The sequence below is a fragment of the Geotrypetes seraphini genome, chromosome 6 (genome assembly GCF_902459505.1).
Source record: "Geotrypetes seraphini chromosome 6, aGeoSer1.1, whole genome shotgun sequence".
In the NCBI taxonomy this organism is placed as follows: Eukaryota; Metazoa; Chordata; class Amphibia; order Gymnophiona; family Dermophiidae; genus Geotrypetes; species Geotrypetes seraphini.
In genome coordinates this window covers 21,206,176-21,218,654 of record NC_047089.1, presented here as the reverse complement: position 1 = coordinate 21,218,654, position 12,479 = coordinate 21,206,176, and the positions used below count along the sequence as shown (strand labels likewise).

Here is a 12,479-nt window from a genome sequence, read left to right as displayed (position 1 = left end):
TACTTGGTTGGTGTTTTGGGGAGGAAGAGATTATTTAAGTGGAGGTTTTGGGGGAGAATTTATCTAGGAGGAGGGGAAGGGTTGGGTTAAGATATCTGGATATATTTTTTGAAAAGTAGGGTTTTGATTTCTTTTCGAAAAGTTTTGAAGTCGCCCGTTGCCGTCAACAGGTTGGAGATGGAGTGGTTAAGTTTTGCTGCTGGCGTCACCAGAAGGTTATCAAACATCTTTTTGCGCTGAGTGCCCTTGAGTGGAGGGAAGGCAAAAGGGTTTGGAGTTCTTCTTTGTCTTGAGGTGAGGATCTGGTTTAGGCGGTTGTTTAGATAGGGGGGGGGAGCCGTTTAATGCTTTGAATAATAGAATATATTTATGTTTATTGAAAAGCTTCTATACTACTACTAATGACTGGGGAGTCAATTCAGAGTGGTTTAAATGAGCTTCTGTAAAGATGTTACAATACAGAGTTAGCATTTTTTAGATGGTTTTTAATACAGACATGGTCAGTCATCCTATGTATATCATCCTATGTATATACACAATTAATATTAGTATCGTGTACTATGTTCATACTAAATCCTACTTATTTGCACGCATAATACCTGTATCGTGTTTTATGTTGTACTCCTAATGGAGACTAGCCACTTATCTCTTCTTCTATGTTGCTTTATTAGTTAAAGTAGTCTATAAAGGGATGGTCTTTATCCCTTTTTTGAACTTTCCGCTGTCCTTTTCTAGTTTTAATTCCTTCAGAAAAAAGGTCTACCACTTTGGAGCCATCACTGAGAACATTCTTGCCCTAATGCTTTTGTATTTAATGTCTCTGAAGAAAGGTATTTCCAACAGTATTCTTGTTTCAAGCGCAGGGCAAGTGCTGGTGTATGGTAACGTAGTCTGGCTGCATGATGAATGATTTTGTGTGTCAGCAACAAGATCTTGAATTTCACCCTGCTTTCAATTGGAAACTAGTGTCACTTTTTCAGTACCGGGGTGGCACTCTTCTTTGATTTTCCCAGCAGAAATCTTGCTACTGCATTTTGTACCATTTGAATCTGCCTGATCATGTACTTCGGAATGCCCAACAGGATTGCATTGAGGTAGTCAAAGATTGAGAGTACCAGGGTTTTTATTACATTGGACAATGCTTAATGGGTGAGGTAGGGTTAAAGCCCTCTAACCCAGTAAAGTTTGCCATATGCATTTTTTTTTTTACAATGGGATTGATTTGTAATGTCATGTCTAGGTTCGGGCAAAGAAACAAAATCCAACCAGTCTGCAGTAAGGGCAAGGTAAATCCAAAACAAGGTGATCAGCTTGTGCGAAACAAATTGTTTATTGTAAGTAAACACCGCCTACATCTTATACAGTTGTCTACAGTTTTCTTCTCTTTTGTTTTGGATTAGGTTCAGGTTCAGCTATACTCCTAGGTTCCTCACTCCTTCCGTGGCTGATTTTATGGTATTGCTGTTCAGAGTTAGTTGGTATTTTGGGGCTATTTCCTCTCCTTTTGTTAATTAGAAGCAGTTCTATTTTATCCTTGTTAGCTACCAGTCCATTTGTTTGGAATCATCCGAAGATTTTTTCTAGGCCTGTCTTGATCCACTATTTAGTTTTCGCGTCCTGTTTCATCAGCGGGATGATCAGTTGAACATAAGAACATAAGAACTGCCATCAGGCGGAGGCCCAGCCAGGTGTAACCTGGTGAAAAACTTAGTCACCTGTAACCCTCTATGCGCCTTCCGAGGAGATGTGCATCTAACTTGCCCTTAAATCCTAGAACAGTGGGTTCTGCAGCAATCTCCACCGGGAGAGCGTTCCAGGTGTCCACCACTCGCTGTGTGAAGCAGAACTTCCTGGCATTTGTCCTGGGCTTGTCCCCTCTCAGCTTCAGTCCATGACCTCTTGTCCTAGTCACATTTGACATCGCAAATAACTTTTTGTCCTTCTCTATCTTGTCGATTCCTTTTATTATTTAAAAGTCTCAATCATATCCCCTCACAGTCTCCTCTTCTCAAGGGAGAACAGTCCCGTTCTTCGTAGTTCAAGTTCTCCATACCTTTTACCAGCTTCGTTGCTCGCCTCTGCACCCTCTCGAGCAGTTTTATATCCTTCTTTAGTTAGGGTGACCAGTGTTTAGATGTAGCATTCCCATCCCAGTTTCAGGGCATTCTACTTTTGGGCTATTACAGCATACCACTGGACCAGCTTCCTAAGTTAACATAAGAATAGCCATAGTGGGTCAGACTAATGGTCCATCTAGCCCAATACCCTGTTTCCACAGTGGCCAATCCAAGTCACAAGTACCTGGCAGAAACCCAAATAGCAGAAACATTTCACGCTACCGATCCCAGGGCAAGTAGTTGCTCTCCCGTGTCTGTCTCAATAGCAGACTATGGAATGTTCTTCCAGGAATTTGTCCAAACCTGTTTTAAACTCATCTACAATAACTGCTGTTACCACATCCTCCGGCAACAAGTTCCAGAGCTGAACTATTCTTTGTGTGAAAAAATATTTCCTCCTATTGATTTTAAAAGTATTTCCCTATAACTTCATTGAGTGTCCCCTACTAGTCTTTGTAATTTTTGATACAATAAAAAATAGATTCACTTTTACCCCTTCTATACCACTCATGATTTTGTACACGATGCTCTAGAGGATCATGTTTGTTTTGAAACGCCCTAATTCAGATTTGTTTTAAAGTAGAAATAGAATAATGTAGTATGGCTCTGAAATAAGGCAAACACTCGTGAGCTGAGTTTATCACTCGCTCGGATCCAGATAAGTTCTTTATTCATTCAGACTGAGTCAAGAGAAGATATTAATTGTGACTTTGGAATTGATCTATGAATTGCGTCCAGTAATACATGAGATTTTTAATAAGTTGGGATTGTGGTTGCACATCAATTTATATAAACTTTTAACTTTTAGAAAAAGAGAAATTTAACACAATTAGACTTTTTAACATGCACTTTCTGCACTTATTTTTCACCACTTTTATGTTGCATTTTTAGCACTTTGCACTTTATTCATATCAATTGATATCCTGTTGAGGAGTGGGCTTTTTGAGTCGCCCCTCTCTCTATATTTTTTCCCTCTTGGGGTTTATCACCTGCACCATTCATTATAGAAGAGACCAATGATGTATGCGGCAAAACTCATTTAGGTTTATTTAAAACCTGGTGCTGGTCACCTATGAGTTTTTATCCAGGGCCAGGAAAGGCTATCGATACGATGGGTCCTTACTGAGGTGTCTCATATAAATTTATTCATACTGACTTTTATCTATCGGTTGTTTCATTCAGCAAATTTGACCAATATATGAGTGCCGGTGAACTCCCTTTGAGAGTTCTATATATGGGGTTCTGCCATTTTTTGGTTATTTAGGGGTCCTTTTACAAAGGCGCGGTAGCAGTTTAACGTGCGGAATACCACGCGTTAAACCTCCTGCCGCGCTAGTACCTAACGCCTCCATTGACGAGGCGTTAGGATTTTAGGCTGCCGCGGGGGTTAGTGCGTAATGAAATGTCCGACGCGCTAACCCCCGTAGCGCGCCTTGATAAAAGGAGCCCTTAGTATTATTTTTTGGCAGTATTTTTTGAGTTTTTGTGTTGCCTCTGAAATAAAAAACTAACTTTTCATATTTATTTGAATTGTTCAAAGCAAAATCACTTAGAAATGATTAAAGACATTTTTATTTTTCATTGGTGAACAAAAAAAAATTTCGATGGTTTTCCTAAGACATTAACAATAGCTTCAGCTTTGTGCCCCTGGCAATAACTTTTGCTGAATTTGAGCAGTTATGGTTTTGATTCTAAGGGCGCCTTTTACTAAGCTGCGATAGCGTTTTTAGCGCGCGCAGAATTTTAGCGTACGCTAAACCTGCGCTACGTGGCTAGAACTAACGCCAGCTCAATGCTGGCGTTAGCGTCTAGCGCACGTGCTAAAACCGCTATTGCAGCTTAGTAAAAGAAGCCCTAAATGTTGAAATAGTACCAAACGTCAGGAGAGGTATAAGCTAGAGCAGAACATAACAGAGCTGGTGGGCAAGCAGGTTGAAAAGGCAAGGCAAAAGCGAGAAGGATGCTTGGGTTCAAAGGGAGAGGAAAGGCCAGTCGGAAAAAGGCGAGACCTCATTTAGAATATTGTGTACAGTTCTGGAGTCCGCACCTTCAAAAAGATATAGAAACAGGATGGAATCAGTCTTAAGGAAGACTACTAAAATGGTCGGACAGACTTAAAGATCTCAATATGTAGACTTTGTTTGGAGGAAAGGTGGAAGAGGGAACTCTATGTGTTGGGAGCAGCGCAGAGCATTTAGCGCGCCAACCTTTGCTAAAAACCGCTATTGCAGTTTTGTAAAAGGGTGGGGGGGGGGTTTCAATTTGTGGTGAGCGGTCATGCAATGAGGTACCACTGGGGCTGTCATTCTTCCTAATGTTAAAGAACTTCTATGCTCCAGAAGTCTGTCCCACATACAAAAGATGACAGGGGCATTCTAATAAATAAATCACATGTAAGCGGTCAGTGCTTTTGGAGTTTGATTGTTTGGACCTTTGGATCTAGGTGGGGCCCCTGTGACAAACCCAGGTCCATTTCGGGTTTTGTCCATAACAAACCCGAATCCCAAGGATCAGGAGAAAACACAGTGAGCCTAGATGCAGGAGAGCTGATCAGGTGACAGACCTATTAACAGATCAAGCTGACTTCTGCTCAATGATATGGAGGTAGAAGAGGCAGGGCAGGAAAAGGTTAGGGCGGAAAGCTGCACCCAGTGCAAGCCTGTCCCTGCCACTGTCAGGAGTTTGATACCTTTTGAGCAACCTGTGCCTAGGAGAATTAGGACTAGCAAGAACCCTGCCTGTAGTAATAGAGAGCAGGCTGGTGTGTGGAAAACCCTTCCCCCACCAACTCAGAGGGGGAGTGGCTCTCCACAGGATATAATGTGGCTCCTCAGAACAGGAAGAGGAGGGAGGCAAACAGGAGAGTGGAAACTTGGGGAGAGTCAGTCACTCTCAGACTGGCCTATGGTAGAGGCAGAGGAGTTGTCTCCTACCTGGAATCCTTGGGAGCAGCCGGAGGAAGAAGCTATGGAGGCGCAGGAAAGCCGTTTAGGAACTGAGACCCAGCCAATAGCCATGGAAGCACAGTGAGCATGAGAGATGGGTTTTTGCTGTTTATACCTCTGTGCTGCCAGCTAAACTATAGTTCTTTGAAGTAAGTTTAGGATTTCTCCTTGAAAGCCAAACTTGGAGGCTTTCTTTAAAGCAGTGAAGTGTGGGTTACTAGCAAACGTGTGAATGTTTCTCTGGATTGTTACCAAGCTGAGCAATTACGTTGCCTCCCCTCTCAGCTGTGCATAGAAACTGCAGCAACGTTTTCAAGGAAAAGTATGCAGGGCATAGCACAGTAACACCATGTGAGATTTCTACCTGCTGCACGGCACAGTCTGTTATAAGTTTGTTTGTTTTCCCTGTTCATTGAGAAACCAAGCATTGCTGGCCTTGTTTTGGCATGAACTGGGTGTGAAGCCTGCAAAACCAAAGTAAAACTGCTCTGGTGAAGAGGACTGTGTTCTTACTGTGTTAAAGTCCAGAAGCAGGGGACTGTATTCAATTCAGTGCTGACCAAACTTGAACATCCTGATTGCATTGTTTGAACCTTTTTGTTATAATTCCATAAGATATAAGTTTATCCTGAACTGCATGACTGAAGCCTGTATTTTGGTATATTTGGTCAGTGGCTGAAATAAAGCTATTTTGTTTTTCTCCATTTCTGACTCAGACTCCTTACCTTGCATGCTCATTAGGCAGATACTGTGCCTGAATTAAGACCTGAAGGGTCCTTTGGTAGTAAGGGACACGCTGGATCTGAGGTTTTGGTCACGTCCCAGTGTGCTCGCTGTGCCTTACAGGAGCGCAGGTGTGACACCCTGGCCCAGGATTAGGGTTACCAGATGTCTGGGAAACCCATACATGTCCTCCAAAAAAAGCAAGATGCTAGAAATTATAAAAAAAGGGATGGTTAACAAGACTAAGAATGTTATAATGCCTCTATATTGTTCCATGGTGCGACCTCATCTGGAGTATTGCGTTCAATTCTAGGCTTCTTATCTCAAGAAAGATATAGCAGCACTTGAAAAGGTTCAAAGAAGAGCGACCAAGATGATAAAGGGGATGGAACTCCTCTCGTATGAGGAAAGACTAAAACAGTTAGGGCTCTTCAGCTTGGAAAAGAGACGGCTGAGGGGAGATATGACTGAAGTCTACAAAATCCTGAGTGGAGTAGAACGGGTACAAGTGGATCGGTTTTTCACGCCGTCAAAAATTACCAAGACTAGGGGACACTCGATGAAGTTTCAGGGAAATACTTTTAAAACCAATAGGAGGAAATATTTTTTCACTCAGAGAATAGTTAAGCTCTGGAACGCGTTGCCAGAGGTTGTGGTAAGAGCAGATAGCGTAGCTGGTTTTAAGAAAGGTTTGGACAAGTTCCTGGAGGAAAAGTCCATAGTTGGTTATTGAGAAAGATGTGGGGGAAGCCACTGCTTGCTCTGGATCAGTAAAATGGAATGTTGCTACTCTTTGGGGTTCCGGAATCTTTTGTTACTCTTTGGGATTCTGGAATCTTGCTATTCTTTAGGATTCTGAATGGAATGTTGCTACTCTTTGGGATTCTGGAATGTTGCTACTCTTTGGATTTTTGCCAGCTACTAGCGACCTGGATTGGCCACTGTGAGGACAGGTTGCTGGGCTAGATGGCTATTCTTATGTTCTTATGACTGTCCAGGTGCCCGGGCGGACTTTTCAAAACCCAGCAGTTGTCTGGGTTTTGGAAAGCTCTGGCCACGTGTGGAGAACCTCTGAGCATGTGCGGGTGATGTCACATACATTTGTGCATGCTCAGAGGCCTCTGGACAAGGCCCGGAGGTCGGAATAATGAGATGAGTCTTTCGGTCAAAACAGACTGAAAGCAACAGAATCAGAATTTCTCTTGTTCACCTGAAAATCTCCAATTGCACTGAATTAAAAAAACAACAAGTTATCTCTAAAGATAATTTTTCACTTACGCTGACACAGCTACCGTAGAATAACTGAAGTACCATTCTGGATTGCTACAGGGCAGATATCTAAGATTCCATCACCTAACTCAAGCTGAGTTTAGAAAGACACATTTTTTTCAGTCAAAAACAAGACATCTTTTTTTTTTTTTTCTTTTCAAGAGAATTTTAACAAAATCCACTTTTTGTAAGGCTCGAGCATGAATACCACTAGCAAATAGTTTTCCTCAGACAAATGTCTTCTTCCAATTCTAGTTTTTTGTGTAAAATTAAGTGATAAATCAGATCCTTCAACGCTCAATGCGCTCATCTCCTTAGGGTGAATAAGAAAATAAGTAGTAGTTATTAGGGAGAGACCATCCTATGCAACTTGCAATGTTAAAAAAGAAAAAGACAGTTTTAAAATATTTCTTAAGGCAATACACTCTTCTCCAGCAAAAATCTATCACTCCCAGGTTCTGCGATTTTTCACTCTATGGCTTAAAATACAATTTCCCTTATTAGATTAGATTCTACCGAGTGCAGTGCAATAGCCCTGATTCTGCCAATCCTTTATTTTCCTCATAATAGTAAAAGTATTTAGTTTGCTCAGAAAAGTTAGCATCCAATAGTAGCAGAACAGAATAATAATATTTACCTTAGACCAGTGGTTCTTAAACTTGTCCTGGAGGACCCCCAGCCAGTCAGATTTTCAAGATATCCCTAATGATTAGGCAAACCTCGTTCATGCATGTTCCTCCAGGACAGATTTAAAAACCATTGCAAATGCCACCTCAAGTCTCAGAGTTGTTGTTCAAACTTTTTTTCAAGAATGGTTTTTAGCTCTATATATCGCAAACTAGTGTGCCACAGCAGATTCCAGGTGTACCCCGATGGCGAGAGGCACGTCCTGTAGGCAGCCATCTGGCGACGACGACTCTCCTCCTCGCCGGCGTCTCTCCTCCCTGTACCTCCCTTCTTCCAGGATCCCCCACCGAAGTGACAGGTGCAGGGTTGCGGCCGGATAGGCCTCCGCGCGTGCGCAGACATCAGTGTGATGATGTCATGCATGCGTGTGACATCATCGTGTCTACATCCACGCACTTCCAGGTGCCTTCCAGCCGGGGCACTGGATTTAGTGTGCCACCAGCTGAAACGTTTGCGGGGCACTGGTTTAGTTAGATGTGTCTGATAAAGTTAACAGTCTCCACTCCTACTATTATCACCAGTGATGCAACTTATCCTCTCTAAAGCATGGCATACCCTATACTGAATGGACACAGATAAGAGACAGTCCCTGTTTCACAGATCTTACAAGCTATCAAAATAAATATACCTAACAAATATGAGAATCAAGGAGAATTTATTTCTTACAGAGAAGCAGTCAAGAAACCTTGAAAACGTGAAGAGGTAATATTAGTTTATTGTATTTTTTAAATGTCAGCTGGCATGGATAAATCTGGATGTTTAGCGATAGTATCCAGATGACTTTGTGGTCATCACTAAAATCTCTCTGTCATTCTGGAAATCATGGCTGGCTGTGGGTCACCATGGCAAGTTTAAAAGCTCTAATCTAGTTGTTATTGTAAAGTTATTTTAGGACAACTTCTACTGTGGCATTACTCCCCCATCCCCCCCCCCAACCACCACCATCACAGCTGGTGTGGCCTGCCTCTGCTGGTGCTGCTGAAACCAATGATTTACCTTGGTATCTTTTACTGTCCCCACTGCCTATTACCATTTATTTATTAAATTTTTGATATAATGCCTTTCTTTGGCACAATCAAATGGTTTACATATTACATACAGATACTAGTGCTCCTTCAATGATATGGCCCACTTCAGTGCCAAGACCAACAGCCTCATGAAGTGCACAGTTACAACCTGATTTTGCAAAACTGTCAAGTTACCCGGTTCCATTCTGGAGATTTTGGGACACTCCTGGGTTTAAACTTACATCTTAAAACAGTGAGATTGTAGGGCCTGATCCCAGATCTATGAAGCCCAAATACAACAAGATGGGGTGGTCAGAAATCCAGGATTGTCCACAAATCTCCAGACAGGAGCTGGGTAGTTTGGCATCTCAGGATTTTGCATATGTTCTCTATGACCTCGACTGTACTTGTAATGTTCAGCCTACTCAAAACAGACTAAATACTGACAGCATGTGGCCATGGTTGGTACTGCAGGCTCTCATTTCCTGAACAGGACAGAACTGTATGATTATAACAGACAGGAATTATGTAAAAAGTGCCAGAATCTAAGTTTATTGTATTTATTCCTCTGCATGGTTTCTCTCTATTCTTTATTCTTTTATCACATTACTAGATTTTTGACTGTATTATGAAGGTTTTCCTGCGGCACGCTGAAGTCTTTGCGCTGAATTGTCGGCGTGCATTTGTCCTCGCGCGCTTTTGTCCCGTCACTGTCTAATAGGGGTGCCAAAAACAACTTCCCATTTAGACAAACCTATCTCAAAATACTGACATTGAGACAGGCAGACACATCCTCGGTCAAAAAACTTCAAGATATGTGGAAAAATACATTTCTTATTACAACTGTCATCTAAGTATATCAAAATAACATCACACTTATCTGAAAAGAATTCATAGTAGTCTTCGTAGTACTGGGCTGTAGAAGCAGGAAAAAACCCGCACAGTGGAGCATGAGCAAAAAAGCAAAAACGGCTATTCACTCTTCACCGCTTGCACGCTATCGCCACAATTTCCAACAGGGCTCCCTGTTTCGAAACCAGTTTCATCAGGGAATTGAGCGTAAATTATCCAGCTTCACCGCCTATTGCGAAACAGCTTGTATGCGACAGGGAAAAATGTGCAGCAGAAATGTGCTTTTGGTGTTTCTGGCTATTTGAATTGTCATTTTAATGTATGCTTGTTTGTTTTATTTTATTTGTATGTACTTTGTAATCCACATAGATCGTTGTGATTTGCGGAATATAAATGTTTTAAAGTAAATAATCAGTCATACATTTGTTAGCATGCTTCCACTTTTACTGTTCCTTTTACGGGTGTTAAGCCCTAAGTCATGGTTGCTTAACGCACAAGAAAATGCTTACTGCAAAATGTATTAGAATGTTTTGTGGCAATCGCCATTTTTCCACATTCTAACTGTGCATTATTTATTTATTTTTATATTTTTGGGAGGGGCTTGTCAAGGGCGGGGAAGCATTATTCGGCTAGCATGTTCTGATTAGCGCATGCTAACTGGATAACTCAGATTTGAAGTGGAAGCACCTTAGAACCTCTGAAATAGAAGTGGGTAAACGCTCCAGCGTAATACTAACGGCAACAGTGTAGCCATATTTCACCCGTGCCATGCAGTCTTCTTTTTTCACCAGATTTCTTTCTGTATTACATTCACCTAGCCGCCTATTCCTTTCTGCCCTTCTTCATTCCAGTTTCACTTTTCTTTCAATCAATATCTTTAAGTATTCTTTATTACTTGTGTATTTCTAATAGATGTTTATCTGATTTATAAATGTCTAACAATATGTTTAGTTAAATCTTGGTTCCAAAATTTCAATGTATTGGTCCATTTGTCTTTGCAAATTGATTTATCATTTTCTGTTTAATAATACATATATTTTCTTTGTTATGATTTTATTAGTTTATATTATGTGCTTCACATTGTTTTTAACTTGTCATGGCTCGATAGTCTCTTGACAAAGGCATAGATGCCGAAACACTGTCAATGTCGAGTCCTCGCAGCTACTATCAGTAAAGTGAACTTTGAACTTTACACCCGTGGCTGAATTAATGACATCACATCCTCATGACTGCCTGTAAAAAATATAGAATTGTTTATAAAAAATGCCATATTGAATCTTGGCTTTAGTGCATGGGAAAATCCCATTTTAAGACGCGCTAAGCCCAGATTCTTTAGTAAAAAGGCCCTTAGTGTACCTTGAATCAGTTTAACATGTGTTAACCCTATAAGCTTAATAAAACAAACAAAACTGTGCAAACCAATGTTTTTGACGCTTCTTTTATTCAATGAAATCCTTTAAAATACAATGTCCACATTTGTCATTGGAGAACCCAATAAGCTAATGCACATTAATTGAATTAGTGCACTATAAAAGGATCCATGCAGCAGCATCATTCGGGAAGAAAGACACTGCAAATTAGCAGCTGACTAGACTGTGGACCATGAGGATAAAGTGGTGTCATTTTTATACATTTCCTTTACAGAGAATTATCATCACTGTAGCATAAGATCCAATAGACTTCTGTTTCCACATTGCTTCCATCATCAAATCTGATTCCTGATGCAGGCTGGCTGGCCAAAGCATGAGTTATGCCAAGTCAAGTCATTGTTTTTCAATTTCGGGTCCGGTGCTTTGGAATGGACGGTCCGGAGCAATACGATTTTGTAACAATGTACTGCTATTTTGAAAATTACTTAAGGCTCATTATTTTGACTTTAGCTTTCGTCTTAGCTGTCCCTGTGGCATCCAATAAAATGTTTGAGAATGACTACAATTTTTTGTTGAACAATGTAAACAAAGCTGATTGATGTTTGTAATGTATTGGAAAAAGTATGGTAAAATTTGACCTCTAATGTGTATGCTTAGGACATAAGTGGATTATAAGTTCTTTAAATAAATAATACCATTGTCCACAGGGCCGCCATCAGAAATTTCTGGGCCCCTTACTGAGCAATCCTATTGGGCCCCCCCACGCACCCCTTCCCCCCTGACCCCCCCTTCTTCCATGGGCCGAATACACACATACTTTTCTCTGTTGCCGCACTCTTTGACCAAAAGATTTGTAAGCCTGCAATCACGTCAAGGTAGACTCTTTCAGCAGGGCCCAAACCTAACCTAAACTAAACTAATCTATACCTATCTATTCTAAACTAACATATGTCTAATACTGAACTAATAACAAACTAACAAACATCTGCATAATAAATAATAGTGCTAGTAGCTATAATTCACTTTTGAATATAAAATCTCAGTTAACGATTTCTTTTGACCTTTGTAGGCCAGAAGTAGATCACAATTGCACAATATTTTTTGTAACAAGTATTAAATGTGTTTTTATAAATACTGTAAGCTTAATAAATATATCAGAAAAAACTACACATCTGAGCGCATAGCTGAACATACACATCTGTATGATCCCATCCTCCTCAGCTTGCTTATAGCTGCATCATGCATGTTAAAAATGTACGATATGTTGATATGTGTACCTTCCTTCCTTCCCATCCATCCTCCTCAGCCTGTCCTTACACATCCACAGCTGCATGTTAATGATGATGTATATGTTATGATGATAAATAAGTGCATATGAGCACATCATTAACAAGCAGCTATGGATGAATATAAAAAAGAAACAATATTCTGTACAACTGTCAATTTATAAATCAGCGTCTTCTCCCCACTCTCTCTTCCCCATTTCCCTTCAGCGTCCTCAGCCCACTC

The 12,479-nt window shown here is 40.8% G+C and overlaps 1 protein-coding gene across 1 annotated transcript in view; it reads left to right on the top strand.

Moving 5' to 3' along the window:
* The window catches only part of DLG2 (discs large MAGUK scaffold protein 2), a 1,272,293-nt gene that overhangs the window by 359,534 nt on the left and 900,280 nt on the right, over nt 1–12,479 (top strand). The gene's annotated exons all lie outside the window — the stretch shown is intronic.